Here is a 17143-nt window from a genome sequence, read left to right as displayed (position 1 = left end):
CATGGTGGTGGGGATGGTGGTGGGAGTCATGGTGGTGGGGGTGGGGGTAGGAGTCATGGTGGTGGGGGTGGTGGTAGGAGTCATGGTGGTGGGGGTGGTGATAGGGGTGGTGGTCGGAGTCATGATGGTAGGGGTGGTGGTCGGAGTCATGGTGGTGGGGGTGGTGGTAGGAGTCATGGTGGTGGGGGTGGTGGTGGGAGTCATGGTGGTGGGGGTGGTGGTGGGAGTCATGATGGTAGGAGTGGTGGTCGGAGTCATGGTGGTGGGGGTGGTGGTGGTAGGGGTGGTGGTCGGAGTCATGGTGGTGGGGGTGGTGGTAGGAGTCATGGTGGTGGGGGTGGTGGTAGGGGTGGTGGTGGTGATAGGGGTGGTGGTCGGAGTCATGGTGGTGGGGGTGGTGGTCGGAGTCATGGTGGTGGGGGTGGTGGTCGGAATCATGGTGGTGGGGGTGGTGGTAGGAGTCATGGTGGTGGTGGTGGTCGGAGTCATGGTGGTGGGGGTGGTGGTAGGAGTCATGGTGGTGGGGGTGGTGGTCGGAGTCATGGGGGTAGGGGTGGTGGTCGGAGTCATGGTGGTGGGGGTGGTGGTCGGAGTCATGGTGGTGGGGGTGGTGGTTGGAGTCATGGTGGTAGGGGTGGTGGTAGGAGTCATGGTGGTGGGGGTGGGAGTCATGGTGGTGGTGGTGGTGATAGGGGTGGTGGTCGGAGTCATGATGGTAGGGGTGGTGGTCGGAGTCATGGTGGTGGGTGTGGTGGTAGGAGTCATGGTGGTGGGGATGGTGGTGGGAGTCATGGTGGTGGGGGTGGGGGTAGGAGTCATGGTGGTGGGGGTGGTGGTAGGAGTCATGGTGGTGGGGGTGGTGGTGGGAGTCATGGTGGTGGTGGTGGTGATAGGGGTGGTGGTCGGAGTCATGATGGTAGGGGTGGTGGTCGGAGTCATGGTGGTGGGGGTGGTGGTAGGAGTCATGGTGGTGGGGGTGGTGGTGGGAGTCATGGTGGTGGGGGTGGTGGTGGGAGTCATGATGGTAGGAGTGGTGGTCGGAGTCATGGTGGTGGGGGTGGTGGTGGTAGGGGTGGTGGTCGGAGTCATGGTGGTGGGGGTGGTGGTAGGAGTCATGGTGGTGGGGGTGGTGGTAGGGGTGGTGGTGGTGATAGGGGTGGTGGTCGGAGTCATGGTGGTGGGGGTGGTGGTCGGAGTCATGGTGGTGGGGGTGGTGGTCGGAGTCATGGTGGTGGGGGTGGTGGTCGGAGTCATGGTGGTGGGGGTGGTGGTAGGAGTCATGGTGGTGGGGGTGGTGGTCGGAGTCATGGGGGTAGGGGTGGTGGTCGAAGTCATGGTGGTGGGGGTGGTGGTCGGAGTCATGGTGGTGGGGGTGGTGGTTGGAGTCATGGTGGTAGGGGTGGTGGTAGGAGTCATGGTGGTGGGGGTGGGAGTCATGGTGGTGGTGGTGGTGATAGGGGTGGTGGTCGGAGTCATGATGGTAGGGGTGGTGGTCGGAGTCATGGTGGTGGGGGTGGTGGTAGGAGTCATGGTGGTGGGGGTGGTGGTGGGAGTCATGGTGGTGGGGGTGGGGGTAGGAGTCATGGTGGTGGGGGTGGTGGTAGGAGCCATGGTGGTGGGGGTGGTGGTGGGAGGGGTGGTGGTCGGAGTCATGGTGGTAGGAGTGGTGGTCGGAGTCATGGTGGTGGGGGTGGTGGTGGTAGGGGTGGTGGTCGGAGTCATGGTGGTGGGGGTGGTGGTAGGAGTCATGGTGGTGGGGGTGGTGGTCGGAGTCATGGTGGTGGGGGTGGTGGTGGTCGGAGTCATGGTGGTGGGGGTGGTGGTCGGAGTCATAGTGGTGGGGGTGGTGGTCGGAGTCATGGTGGTGGGGGTGGTGGTCGGAGTCATGGTGGTGGGGGTGGTGGTAGGGGTGGTGGTCGGAGTCATGGTGGTGGGGGTGGTGGTGGTGGGGGTGGTGGTAGGGGTGGTGGTCGGAGTCATGGTGGTGGGGGTGGTGGTGGGTGTAGGAGCGGTGGTGGTGGTGGTGGTCGGAGTCATGGTGGTGGGGGTGGTGGTCGGAGTCATGGTGGTGGGGGTGGTGGTCGGAGTCATGGTGGTGGGGGTGGTGGTGGTCGGAGTCATGGTGGTGGGGTGGTGGTCGGAGTCATAGTGGTGGGGGTGGTGGTCGGAGTCATGGTGGTGGGGGTGGTGGTCGGAGTCATGGTGGTGGGGGTGGTGGTAGGGGTGGTGGTCGGAGTCATGGTGGTGGGGGTGGTGGTGGGTGTAGGAGCGGTGGTGGTGGTAGGGGTGGTGGTCGGAGTCATGGTGGTAGGGGTGGTGGTGGGTGTAGGGGTGGCGGTGGGTGTAGGAGCGGTGGTGGGGGTAGGGGCAGAGGTGTGGGTAGGGGTGGCGGTGGGGGTGGCGGTGGGTGTAGGGGTGGAGGTGGGGGTGGGTATAGGGGGGGCGGTGGGTGTGTCAGTGGATGTAGGGGTGGAGGTGGGTATAGGGGTGGCGGTCGGGGTGGCGGTGGGGGTGGGTGTAGGGGTGGCGGTGGGTGTGGTTGTTGTGACTATGGTTTTTAATTCCAGTAGGCAGGCAAGCATGAGTGTAAGGTGATAGGTGTGTGTGTGTGTGTGTGTGTGTGTGTGTGTGTGTGTGTGTGTGTGTGTGTGTGTGTGTGTGTGTGTGTGTGTGTGTGTGTGTGTGTGTGTGTGTGTGTGTGTGTGTGTGTGTGTGTGTGTGTTAGCGTGGAGGATCGCGTACACGCTTAGTCGACTCTGTGGAATGTAAATTAACCACTGACTGCAGCGCTGGTATGGCTTTCCTCCAACATTTTCCCCCACCTGGCATCCATCCCTCCCTCCCTCCATGCGTCCCTCTATCACTCCCTCCATCCCTCCATGCCTCCTTCTCTCCCCCATTCGTCTCTATACAGGAACACAAGTGCTACTGTCTCTTGAGCTACGTTGCTCTACCGCCGCCTGTGAGCTCCCACTTTCCACACCTCAGTTGCCACGCTATGTGCTGTAGCTGCGTCTCTATTTTCAGATAGAGCAGCAGAGGAGTTTAGACTGGCTGAACAAACTATACCAGTGACTTACCATGCCAACTATACTGTTTATTTCATTCCTGCGCTCCTGTAATCTATTAGAGCAGCCAAGGCTTCATTACTGAGTATATACACGGAGTATACCAAAGATTAAGAACACCTTCCTAATATTGAGTTGCATCCCCCCCTCAGAACAGCCTCAATTGGTCAGGGCATGGACTTTACAAGGTGTCGAAAATTTGATTTGATTTGAAAGCATTCCACAGGGATGCTGGCCCATGTTGACTCCAATGCTTCCCACAGTTGTGTCAAGTTGGCTGGATGTCCATTAGGTGGTGGACCATTATTGATACATACGGGAAACTGTTGAGCTTGAAAAACCCAGCAGAGTTGCAGTTCTTGCAACCTGGTCACCCGTGATACAAGTCAGTATTCGACGTCCATCCATGTCTGAGGACGTCGGGAGATGGAAAGGTTGCATGTTCAGATCCAGCAATAGAAAGTTTAATTTAAGCCTATCCCAAACCTTAACCCTTACGTTAACCATTCGGAGTTAATGTCTAACCTTAAGATTTTAACATTAATGCCTAAACGTAACCCTAACCTTAAAAATAAGGTGTTAATATCTAAACTCAACCTTAAACTTCCAAATTTGACGTTTGAGAAACATGGATGACTGTCTGACGTGAGACTGTGAGAGCTACTTGGTTCTTGACACAAACCGGTGCGCCTGGCACCTACTACAATATCCCATTCAAAGGCACTTAAATCGTTTGTCTTGCCCATTCACCCTCTGAATGGCACACATCACAATCCACGTCTCAAGGCTTAAAAAAAAAAATCCATCTCCTACCCTTCATCTACATGATTGAAGTGGTTTTAACAAGTTACATCAATAAGGGATCATAGATTTCACTCATATTCACCTGGTCAGTCTGTCATGGAAAGAGCAGGTGTTCTTAATGTTTTCTATACTCAGTGTACGTAGCTAGCTTTACATACTATAGCTTACTAATAGAAGGAAATGTGATATTAACGTGATATGAGGATGAGGAAGAGAAGGAAGAGAAGGAGGAGGAAGGGGAGAGGGAGGATGAGGAGGTGGAGGAGGAGGAAGAGGAGTAGGAGAAGGATGATGATGATGATGATGATAGAAGTGATAATAATGATAATGATGATGATGAGTATGACCTTTCCTCACACAGGAAGTGGAGCAGGTCCTAAAAGAGGCACTTGTCATCTCCCCTCTAGACTACTGCAACTCTCTGTTGGCTGGGCACTCCGCTTGTGCCCTAAAACCCCTACAACTTATGCAAAATGCCACAGCCTGCCGGGCGTTCAACCTTCCTAAATTCTCCCATGTCACCCCGCTCCTCTGCACACTCCACTGGCTTCCAGTCAATGCTTGCATTATCTTCAAGGCCCTGGTGCTTGCCTAAAGAGCAGCAAGGGGAACTGCACCTCCTAACCTTCAGGTGCTCAAACCCTACATCCCAACTCGAGCACTGCGTTCCGCCACCTCTTGGACCTCCCACCCCTACGGGAGGGCAGCTCCCGCTCAGCCCAGTCAAAGCTCTTCTCTGTCCTGGAACCCAAATGGTGGAACGAACTGTGATGGAACATTTCTGTGCTCTATGATTGTGCTTTTCTAATAACCAATTTATGTGTTCATGCAAGTGACTGATTGAACGAATCCTCACTATCAGTATCTGCAATTTGGCAGTATGCCCAGACCCTTGTTTTGAGAATGAAAGATATCTCAGTTTCAAGGTCTCAGCTTAGAGAGATGAAGCCTTGTGATGTATTGGTCTGTCAAATGCATGAACCAGTATTGGTCGATCACATGAATGAAGCAAACCTTAATGATGAATTAATTGTGAATGATGTAAAAGCTAAATCATGCATATATAACTTGTCTGCAGTATATAAGAGAACTAACGGGACTGCCCAGAGAGAGCTCCTGACAGACGTGCACTACGGTGCATCAAGTATGTTGGAACCTCTCCAGCGTGCTTTTAATAAAATAATGATTCATTTATGATTGACTTCGATTGTCCCTGTGTAGAATTTCCACGACAAAACCTCCCCCTAAAGTCAGGACAGTGGGGTCCCTGGCCATTTAAAAAAAAATTGAAGAGTATCTTAAATAACTCGACGACCCCAACTCCCCCCAAGCCAGCACTTCTCTTTTCCCACTTGCACTGACTTTGCTGATAAATACTTTGTTGAAGGAAAATGTACATGATACTGTATGATTGTGATGTGTGGTTGTCTCACCTAGCGATCTTAAGATGAATGCACCAATTGTAAGTGGCACTGGATAAGAGCGTCTGCTAAAGATGTAAATGTAATTCATTATACTCCTTACAACCCCCCCATCCCTCCCTCCCTCCCCACCCCCACCGCACTTCAGATGAACAACATCCTGGTAACTAACTAGGTTCAATTTGAAAAAGCCAGGACATTGTTCGAGCATTCACGTCCAATCCTTGATATCTTGATTCTAGGTAACTAAGCCTCAGTCCCCCACAATCTTGTCTTTTCTAAATTATAATTCACACAAAATCCAGCGTGTACTCTGTGTTATTGCGAGACATCGGTCATGTATCCCAAATGGCACTCTATTCCCTACATAGTGCACTACTTTTGGCCAAAATAGGCACTAAATAGGGAATAGGGTGCAGTTTGGGAAGCAGTTCCTGTTAGTCCCCAAATGAGAGCCATCCTTCCAACACTCAGGAAGGGGCCTCTGGCTGCAGAGCTGCCAAAGCTATTACAGAAAACATGCACTAAACTTATTTTTTTGGGGCAAATACAATTAGTTCAGTGATGATAAATATCAGGAACACAAATCTGAACAGAGGAAATGGGGGCGGTGTTAGGAAAGCACATATCAGTGTCACCTGGGTTTTAGGAAGGAAGCCACAGGGTAGAGGGGTACATTTGGTACAGGGACGGGACGGGACGGGGGAATTAGCCTGAACATTCCACGTGGAAATAAACTGTTACAATTCTCAGTGGTAGAAATTCAACACCAGAAACATTCTGTTTATTAAACCTGAAATACATTAACTGAAAGTGTTACTCCCTGATCTGTGTCACCTGTCTTTGTGCTTGTCTCCACCCCCCTCCACCCCCCTACAGTGGCTTGCGAATGTATTCTCCACCTTGGGCATTTTTTCTATTTTGTTGCTGTCACGTTCCTGACCTGTTTCTGTTAGTTTTGTATGTGTTAGTTGGTCAGGACGTGAGTTTGGGTGGGCAGTCTATGTTTTCTGTTTCTATGTTTGTTTAAGGGTTGCCTGGTATGGCTCTCAATTAGAGGCAGGTGTTTGGCGTTTCCTCTAATTGAGAGTCATATTAAGGTAGGTGTTTTCACACTGTTTGTGGTGGGTGGTTGTCTCCTGTGTCTGTGTATGTCGTTGCGCCACATGGGACTGTTTCGGTTTTGTTTGTTCGTTCGTTTTATGTAGGCAGTTTTCGTGTTTATGCGTTCTTCGTGTTTCATGTGAGTTCGTCGTTCAGATCTGTCTACATCGTTTATTTGTTTTGTAATTTCAAGTGTTCGTTCGTGTTTTCTGTTTTGTTTAATTAAAAATCATGTCTTATTCAAACGCTGCGTCTTGGTTCAATCCATGCTCTTCCTCTTCGGATGAAGAGGAAGAGGAGAACCGTTACAGTTGCCTTACAACCTGGAATTAAAATATTTTTTTTTAGGGGGTTTATATCATTTCATTTACCTGCCTACCACTTTGAAGATGCAAAATATTTTTTCTGTTGAACTCTCTCGGTCTCAACTCTCTGGAAGACTGAAACAGGTTTGCCTCAAGAATTTCGCTGTATTTAGTGCCACCCATCATTCCTTCAATTCTGACCAGTTTTCCAAGTCCCTGCCGATGAACAATTATGCTGCCTCCACCATGCTTCACTGTGGGGATGGTATTCTCGGGGTGATGAGAGGTATTAGGTTTACGCCAGACATAATGTTTTCCTTGATGGCCAAAAAGCTACATTTTTGTCTCATCTGACCAGAGTACCTTCTTCCATATGTTTGGGGAGTCTCCCACATGCCTTTTGGTAAACACCACACGTGTTTGCTTATTTTTGTTCTTTAAGCAATGGATTTTTTCTTCTGGTAAGCCTAGCTCTGTGAATTGTACGTCTTAAAGTGGTCCTATGGACAAATACTCCAATCTCTGCTGTGGAGCTTTGCAGCTCCTTCAGGGTTATCTTTGGTCTCTTTGTGTCCTCTCTGATTAATGCCCTCCTTGCTGGTCTGTGAGTTTTGGTGGGCGGCCCTCTCTTGGCAGGTTTGTTGTGGTGCCACTTCTTTCCAATTTATAATAATGGGTTTAATGGTGCTCAGTGGGATGTTCAAAGTTTCTGATATTTTTTTATAACCCAACCCTGATCTGTACTTCTCCGCAACTTTGTCCTTGACCTGTTTGGAGAGCTCCTTGGTCTTCATGGTGCCGCTTGCTTGGTGGTGCCCTTTGCTTAGTGGTGTTGCAGACCCTGGAGCCTTTCAGAACAGGTGTAAATATACCAAGATCATGTGACAGATCATGTGACACTTAGATTGCACACAGGTGGACTTTGACTAATTATGTGACTTCTGAATGTAATTGGTTGCACCAGATCTTATTTAGGGGCTACATAGCAAAGGGGGTGAATACATATGCACCCACCACTTTTCCGTTTTTTATTTGTTAGAATCTTTGAAACAAGTCATTTTTTTTAACCAATTTAGACTATTTTGTGTATGTCTATTACATGAAATCCAAAAATCTATTTAAATTGCATGTTTTAATGCAACAAAATAGGAAAAACGCCAAGGGGGATGAATACTTTTGCAAGGCACTGTACATGTATAATTTTTACACTGATCTGTATGAGTCAGGTGATCACTGGGTATCTGTAACGACCGTCGTCGGGAGAAGGAGAAGAGGACCGAGATGCAACGTGGTAAGTATTCATAATACTTTTAATAATTACGAACACTTGAACAAAAACAACAAAACGACAAACGAACAGTTCTGCAAGGTGCAATACACAAAACACAAAACAACTACCCACAAACACAGGTGGGAACAGGGTACCTAAGTATGGTTCTCAATCAGAGACAACGATAGACAGCTGCCTCTGATTGAGAACCATACCAGGCCAAACACCTAGAAATACAAAACATAGAACAAAACATAGAATGCCCACCCCAACTCACGCCCTGACCAAACCAAAATAGAGACATAAAAAAGGAACTAAGGTCAGGGCATGACAGTGTCTGGATATATAATTTATATAACGGAAAACAATGGTTTGTTGTCAGACACATACACTGAGTGTACAAAACATTAAGAACATCTTCTTAATATTGAGTTTGCTCTCCCCCCTTTTGTCCTCAGAACAGCCTCAATTCATCGGGGCATGGACTCTACAAGGTGTCGAAAGCATTCCACAGGGATGCTGGCCCATGTTGACTCCAATGCTTCCCACAGTTGTGTCACAGAAAACTGTTGAACCTGAAAAACCCAGCAGCGTTACAGTTCTTGACACATTCAAACCAGTATGCCTGGCACCTAATAAGATACCCCATTCAATAGCACTTTAATATTTTGTCTTGGCACACCTACAACACTCCGTCTCAATTGTCTCAAGGCCTAAAAATCCATCTTTAACCCGTCTCCTCCCCTTCATCTATGCTGATTGAAGTGGATTTAACAGGTGACATCAAAAAGGGATCATAGCTTTTACCTGGATTCACCTGGTCAGTCTATCATGTTTAGCTATATGTTTACATGGACTAACAAGATGCAAGAGACATGTACAGTTGGGGTCAGTAGTTCAACATCTTTCCAGTCAGTCATCCTGTCAGCAGCCAGCCATGGAGAAAACCCATCATCTTCCACCAATCATCCATCCTGCCAGAGACCAGCATCCTCCTCCTGGTCCAATCAAACGACACAAACTAATATCTGAGGTGATGGACCATTCCTGTGAGTGCCGTGGCAACAGCCTGGCAACGGCTCGGCAACAGAACAACAAATCCATTCCCATTTCATTTCTCCGGCTGTCATCAAGCGAGCCGTCCTAGCTTATCCTAACACAGTCAGTCACGCGGCACTCACGCTTATGCAAATATTTATCCAAATTCACGCTCCGCTTAGTTTAACAAGAGCGCCCTGTCTTTAATCATTTGGGATGCAGAATGGTAATTACTCCAGAAACCGGGCTGGAATAATGAACTGGTTAGCATGCTCAGCCTCCTAGAATTCATTAGTGACCGGTATGGATCACTCTACTGGAGGAAGGAAGGCAAATCCTGTTTTTGTTCTCGGACGGCGAGAGGGAGAGAGAGAGAGAGAGGGGGGGGGGGGAGAGAAGGAGAGAGAAAGAGAGAGCGAGAGCGAAGATTTGAATCAAACAAGCGTGTTAATTGTGATACGTCCAAAAACATTTATAAGTGCTAACATCAACCAAAAGACATGTCTAAATGATCAAATTGTGGTTGCTGACATAATATGCTTATGTACTAGATATGAATGACTTATGTATGGGTTATGAATGTGTTAGGTATGGGTTATGAATGTGTTATTTATGGGTTATGAATGTGTTACGTGTGGGTTATGAATGACTTATGTATGGGTTATGAATGTGTTATGTATGGGTTATGAATGTGTTATGTGTGGGTTATGAATGACTTATGTATGGGTTATGAATGTGTTATGTATGGGTTATGAATGTGTTATGTGTGGGTTATGAATGACTTATGTATGGGTTATGAATGTGTTATGTGTGGGTTATGAATAACTTATGTATGGGTTATGAATGTGTTATGTATGGGTTATGCATGTGTTATGTATGTGTTATGAATGTGTTATGTATGGGTTATGCATGTGTTATGAATGTGTTATGTATGTGTTATGTATGGGTTATGAATGTATTATGTATGTGTTATGTATGTGTTATGTGGGTTATGAATGGGTTATGTATGTGTTATGTATGTGTTATGCATGGGTTATGAATGTATTATGTATGTGTTATGTGGGTTATGAATGTGTTATGTATGTGTTATGTGTGGGTTATGAATGGGTTATTTATGGTATAATCAACAAGGGGCTATGTGTTCTGTGGAAAATAATGAACGACATGGAAGGCGTGTTCCACAACACGCTAGCGGAGTGGATCTAACCTTCCACAGAGTTGCTTTCCAGAGAACGCATAGAGCCCCGAGCTGATTATCCCTTTAATACCATGGCCATAATTTAACACATTCTTGTATAAATGTGTTCAACATCCACTGAAGTAGCTAGACAGTTTACTAGATGGCTACAGTAGTTGCCTTGGTAACCAAACAAACAGACTTGCTAGTTTAGCTAACCAAACCATCCGTCCTTGCTTGCTGTTATGAAAATCAAAATCAACAATTCCAATAATGTTTTTAATTCGACTTTTTCCTTTCAAAAGCAGCTCAAATACAGAACCTGTAGGAATGAACTACAGCCGTTTAATTATACCATGTGCCTGTCTGTCTTTCTGTGTGTAGCAGTATTTATATATATGTGTAACAGTGTTTATAGATTTGTAACATTGTTTATATATGTTGTTTTGTCGTCAGAACAGCCTCATTTCGTCGGGGCATTGGACTCTACAAGGTGTCGAAAGCGTTCCACAGGGATGCTGGCCCATGTCGACTACAATGCTTCCCACAGTTGTGTCAAGTTGGCTTGATGTCCCTTGGGCGGTGGACCATTCTTGATACACACGGGAAACTGTTGAGCGTTAAAAAAACAGCAGCGTTGCAGTTCTTGACACAAACCGGTGCGCCTGGCACCTACTACCATACCCCGTTCAAAGGCACTTAAATATTTTGTCTTGCCCATTCACCCTCTGAATGGCACACATACACAATCCATGTCTCACTTGTCTCAAGGCTTCTTTAAGCTGTCTCCTAACCTTCATCTACACTGATTGAAGTAGATTTCACAAGTGACATCAATAAGGGACCATAGCTTTCACCTGGATCCACCTGGTCAGTCTATGTCACGGAAAGAGCAGGTGTTCTTCATGTTTTGTACACTCAGTGCATGTGTAACAGTGTTTATATATGTATAACCGTGTTAATATACAAAGGGTATACAAAACATTAAGAACGATGTCCCAACATATAGAGGCTGTTCTGAGGGCAACTCAATGTTAGGAAGGTGTCCTTAGTGTTTAGTATACTCAGTGTATGTTTATTATTCTTTTATTACTATTTTATTTAACTAGGCTAGTTAGTTAAGAACAAATTCTTATTTACAATGATGGCCTACACCAGCCAAACCTGGACGACAATGGGCCAATTGTGTGCCGCCCTATGGGACTCCCAATCACGTCCGGATGTGATACAGCCTGGATTCAAACCAGGTGCTGTAGTGATTCCCTCTTGCTAAGAGATGCAGTGACTTAGACCGCTACGCCACTCGGGAGACCAACAGTGTTTATATATGGGGGATAGGAACAGATCATTACTACAATTTTACACGAAAGCAGGATGTCGGGGGCTTTCATTTGTGTTTGGTTTTGCATGGTGGACCGGTAATGAGGTGTGTGTGTGGGCGGGGGGGTGTATGTGTGTGTGTGTGTGTGTGTGCACACCTGCGTGTGTGTCTTGGGAGTTGAGTTTGAGTTGAGTTTGAAGCAGAGCCCAGTAGCAAAGCATCAGAGCCCAGTAGCAAAGCATCAGAGCCCAGTAGCAAAGCATCAGAGCCCAGTAGCAAAGCATCAGAGACCAGTAGCAAAGCATCAGAGCCCAGTAGCAAAGCATCAGAGACCAGTAGCAAAGCATCAGAGACCAGTAGCAAAGCATCAGAGACCAGTAGCAAAGCATCAGAGACCAGTAGCAAAGCATCAGAGCCCGTTTGAGGGGAACACTCCAACAGAATAGTGCTGATGAGATGTCTTTTCCGCAGAAGAGGCCAACAATTTCAAGCGAGAAAAAACAGCACCGTACACAAGGTCTAAAACTTTGCAGTCGGTGTGTGTGGAGCATCACACGTGCCAAACTGAGACCAAATGTGGGTTATGAATGTGTTATTAAGTCTTTATGTAGGTGTCTTTCAGCCAGTTTACCGAAAAACTCTCCAGTGTTAATCTTACATCACCTATTCCTAATACACATTACACAATATCTTAACTGTCTGTCTGTCTCAGTCAGTGCTGAGCGATTAATGATTTTTGAGGTCGGTTCAGTTTTGGTTTTCGATTTCTATTTATTTTTGAATATTAAATGCACAATGCGTTATGTGGGTTGAATGCTGCAACACAGAATAAAACTATTATTAAAAGTCTCATGATGGTAGTGACCATCCATTACTGCTGATCACAATAACCATCATTTATTCACATTACTTTAATCAAATATTTCAGTTGTTGTGTATATTACACTTGTTTTATTTGTTGACTTTATTATTTCATTCCAAGTCATCATCTCATCTCTATAGAGCTCCTGTTTATGCAATCTGACAAAATCACTATTTTAGTAGTTCTTCAAAGTAAATAAGGCATATTTTTATGACTGCTGAATAGCAACTATCAATCACTTAGATCATGTATTTTCGGGTAAAGATACCTCGAGAAGAATTTACTCTATATCACTCTCCATCACATGTTCTTCTGTCACCTCTCTCTCCATGTCTGTCCCATACTAACCTAACGTAGCAGGAGCAAAAGAAACACACAAACCTGACGAGTAGGAGTGCAATGTATTATGGTCATTGTAGTTAAGTAAAACATGTTCTGCGCATAACTATGTGGAATATTGGCCTGTTGGAAACTACAACTCCCTACCACATCACACAGTTAGGGCATGGTCTTATTTATCTCTAGAGAATCTGCTCATTGTATACATTGAGTTCTGCTCATTGTATACATTGAGAGAAAAAAACAATGAAATGACCAAACGAACATTGGTCAATTAGTTGTTTAAGTACCCCAACATAACTGACATTTCGGTTAATAGCTCCGTCCGTCCGTCCGTCCAAGGACATCCAGTCTGTTTTGATGTGCTAATCCAAGGCGAATGTTGACAGACCACTCAGTCTGTTTGTCCACTGCTTGAGTCAACCACATACCCAACAGACCCACAGTCAATACACAATGCTGGTAGCATTTCAGCCGGGTATTTGGGAGGCAAACAATTGAATGACAGAGCAAACCACCATAGGAATGTGACAAACACTGAGGATGCGTCTGAAATGGTCCCCTGCTGCCTATGTAGTGCACTACTTTTAACCAGGACCTATAACACTCTGGTCAGAAGTAGTGCACTATATAGGCAATACGGGGCCATTTATGATACATCCACAGTATTTTCAAGGCACTTAACGTGTGCTCAACACAGCAGCAGACATCAGTCAATCACAAGACAAGATAAAGGAGCATTGCAATGTATGGCATGTTATATATTTTGCCTGTGGGGTAAATTACACACACTATTGGGAAACATAAGACTGTATTGGACAGTGTATAAGCCACTATACAGGTCAATATACACAGCTCAATGGAAAGTCAAGCCCTTGTGTATAACATGCTGGTTGAAAAGTTGAGTTGAGATATTGCTCAGCTGCAGGCAATCCATGAGCCGCCCACAGCAGACCTGGATGACAGTCCATATCTCTCTCTCTCTCTCTCTTACATTCAAAAGATGTATTTCCAAATAACAATGGTATAGTTATAGGTGTTCAGTTTGTGCTCCCATTTGCTTCTTGCTCAGCCATTAGCTTCTCTGCTAGTTTCTAAACCAGCAGTTGTTAAAGCACAGTGAACTAACTACAGAGCAGTTTAACTACAACAACATTCTCAGTGACGGTTACATAAACGTTTTACTTGCGGTTGTTTATCTAAATTGAATGCACTGACGGAAGATGCTCTCGATAAACTAATCTGTTGAATGACCAAAATGTAAATGTACAGATGTACGGTTGCAAAGCATGTTGGGTATGACTCTAATACCCAGCATGCCCCCCAAAAATACCAACTCTTTGACCAACTCTTTCACTAAGCGAAATTGTGTGTATGTGTGTGTGTACGTGCGTCTCTGCGAACCACCCCTAGTTGGACTCCATTTAGCAGGGGGCTTGAGCACTAATAAACACTGCCCATCACAGTCGCACTCCTCTGAAGGACTACACTGTCACTCTTGGCAACTGATAAGCCAGCTCGGCTCTACAGTGCGGACGCCTCCTCCCCTCCTGGCTCTGCTAACGGGTGAGCTGCTGGCTCCTAGATGGATGTGTCCATTTCTGGCCACTCAGTATCCATCTGTCTTGCTGCACCCAGACCCTAGCCTAGTAAACTAGACTGGTAAACTCTCAACAATGGTGAGTGAAGTGTTCAGTCTGGTTGAACCAGACTATACCCAGGCACCTCTCTGCAGTACAACAAAGAACCATACACCTCTCAATGGATGGAGGATCTATGCTGGACAAAACTTCCAACCCACCCAACTCCTCCAGCGACTGCATTAAACCAGTGCTCTCATCATGCTACAGGAGTACACTTTGTCCTTATTCCCATCTTTTATTTAATGAGCCCTGGGTTGCTGGGTAATTTGCACGTTATTGCTTGTTATAAAGGCATTCTGTACAAGCCAACATTCATGCTCACCCAGCCACAAATAGGACATTTTCATGCAACATTTCCCCCTGGCTTGTCTGTATGTTTATATATGGGGGAGAGGAACAGACCATGAATAAACTTTCCACCGAAGGAGGATGTTGGGAGCAGAGTGTATGTGTGTGTGTGTGTGTGTGTGTGTGTGTGTGTGTCTTTGGAGTTCTAAGTTGTGTTTGAAGCAGAGCCCAGTAGCAAAGCATCAGAGCCCGTTTGAGGGGAACACTCCAACAGAATAGTGCTGATGATGTCTTTTCCGCAGAAGAGGCCAACAATTTCAAGTGAGGAAAAACAGCTCCGTACACAAGGTCTAAAACTGTGCAGTCGTCTAAAATAGATCTCTGAGAAGAACATGAAAAAACAATGACGCAAAACGTACAGCACCGTGAAAAAATATTTGTCTCGTTTCTGATTTTCTCTATTTTTGCAAATCTTTTACACTGAATGTTTTCAGATCTTCAACCAAACCTAATATTAGATAAAGGGAAAGGGAGTTCACAAATAAACCCAAAAAATGTATACTAATTTTATTTATATAATTAACAACACCCACTTCCCCTGTGTGAAAAAGTACACTGAATAACTGGTTGTGCCACCTTTAGCTGCAATGACTGCAACCAAATTCTTCCTGTAGTTGTCGATCAGTTTCTCACATTGCTGTGGAGGAATTTTGGCCCACTCTTTGGCTTTAACTTCACAACATTTATGGGTTTTCAAGCATCAACTGCTCATTTCAAGTCCTGCCGCAACATCTCAATTGGGATTAGGTCTGGACGTTGACTAGGCCATTCCAAAACATCAAATGTGTTGCTTTTTAACCATTTTCACGTAGATTTGATTGTGTGTTTTGGATCATTGTCTTGCTGCATGACCCAGCTGCACTTCAGCTTCAGCTCAGACAAATGGCCTGACATTCTCCTGTATTCTCCTGTAGAATTCTCTGATAATAGAAGGAACCATGAATTCTGCTCTCTAAGGCAAGTCGTCCAGGTCCTGAGGCAGCAATGCATCCCCAAACCATCACACTACCACCACCATGCTTGACCCGTTGGTATGAGGTTCTTACTGTAGAATGAAGTATTTCATTTTTCACAAAACATAAAATGGGACCCATCTCATCCAAAAAGTTACATTTGCCAAAAAAGCACCGAGAAGTAGAAGCACCTGGATGATTATCAAGACACTTGGAAGACTGTTCTATGGACAGTTGAGTCAAAAGTATAACATTTTGGATCACATGCTTTGGGAATGTCTAAACGAGACAACGAGGGGGGGGGGGGTTGTTGTAGGAAGTCCGGAAGGGGACAGGGGGAGCAGGTACCTGACTAGTGGTGACTAATCAGCAGCATGATAGGCTGGGGGTAGAAGCTATTGGCCAGTGTGTTAGTTTTAGACATGGTACTCCTGTATTGCCTGCGTCTGTACTGCCCGCGTGATGGAGACAGGAAGAACAGGCCGTGACTCAGGTGGCTGAGGTCTCTGACCTACTTGGCCTTCCTATGACACCTGGTGTTGAAGGTGTCCTGGAGGGCAGGCAGTGTGCACCCAATGGTGGGTTCGGCTGCGCGTACCACCCTCAGTAGAGTCTTGCAGCCGGCGGCGGTGGAGTTACTGTACCAGGCTGTGATGCAGCCTGACAGTATGCTCTCGATGGTGCTCCTGTAGAACATTGTGAGGGCCCTCGGGGACAGGCCAAATTTTTTCAGCCTCCTGAGGTTAAAGAGTCCATCGTGCCTTCTTCACCACGGTGTCTGTGTGGTTTGACCATTTCATGTCAAACAACAGATGTGTACACAGAGGAACATTACGTTTTTGACTGTCTCCACAGCGGCCCCATTGATGAGGATGGGGGCGTGCCAAGCCTGGTTCTTTCTGAAATCCACAATCAGCTCCTTTGTTTTGCTGATGTTGAGGGAGAGGGCATTTATCTGGCACCATGCCGTCAGAGTGCCTACCTCCACCCTGTAGGCCATCTCGTCGTTGTTGGTAATCCGGCCTACCATTGCCGTGACATCAGCGAACTTGATAATGGCAAGATGGCGCTGGAGAACAAGGCTGACGTTCTACGTGTTCCTAACCAATTGTGTTTTTTTGTTCATTTCTTTGCGTTGTTTGTAACTTATTTTGTACATAATGTTGCTGCTACCATCTCTTCTGACTTAAAATGACTTCTGGATTACTGCGGTTACTCACCGCGGACTGGCATAGTCCTTTTTTTTCTTTAACAAGTCTGAAGAGCCCGGTGTGAATGATAAACTGCTTCCCTGGGAACAGGCCCAGATCCCCGTCATTTCCCTGAAGAGAAGGCGCAGAAAAAGGGTCCAAAAGGCAGGCTGCCTTCTGAGAATTCACAGGTGATCAAATAAACCCCCACTTCCTTCCATTCTGCTAGAAAACGTGCAATCTTTGGAAAATAAAATCGATGACAAATGCAGAATATTAAATTACCAATGGGACATTCCA

The 17143-nt window shown here is 46.4% G+C and overlaps 1 protein-coding gene and 1 pseudogene across 2 annotated transcripts in view; both read right to left on the bottom strand.

Moving 5' to 3' along the window:
- LOC129825459 (alpha-(1,6)-fucosyltransferase-like) overlaps positions 1 to 17143 on the bottom strand; it is a 199194-nt gene that overhangs the window by 104043 nt on the left and 78008 nt on the right. The gene's annotated exons all lie outside the window — the stretch shown is intronic.
- On the bottom strand, positions 147 to 16683 carry LOC129825669 (basic proline-rich protein-like; annotated as a pseudogene).

Source organism: Salvelinus fontinalis, chromosome 27 (assembly GCF_029448725.1).
Source record: "Salvelinus fontinalis isolate EN_2023a chromosome 27, ASM2944872v1, whole genome shotgun sequence".
NCBI lineage: Eukaryota > Metazoa > Chordata > Actinopteri > Salmoniformes > Salmonidae > Salvelinus > Salvelinus fontinalis.
Note: the sequence above shows the minus strand (reverse complement) of the source record. Positions and strands in the feature narration are given on the sequence as shown.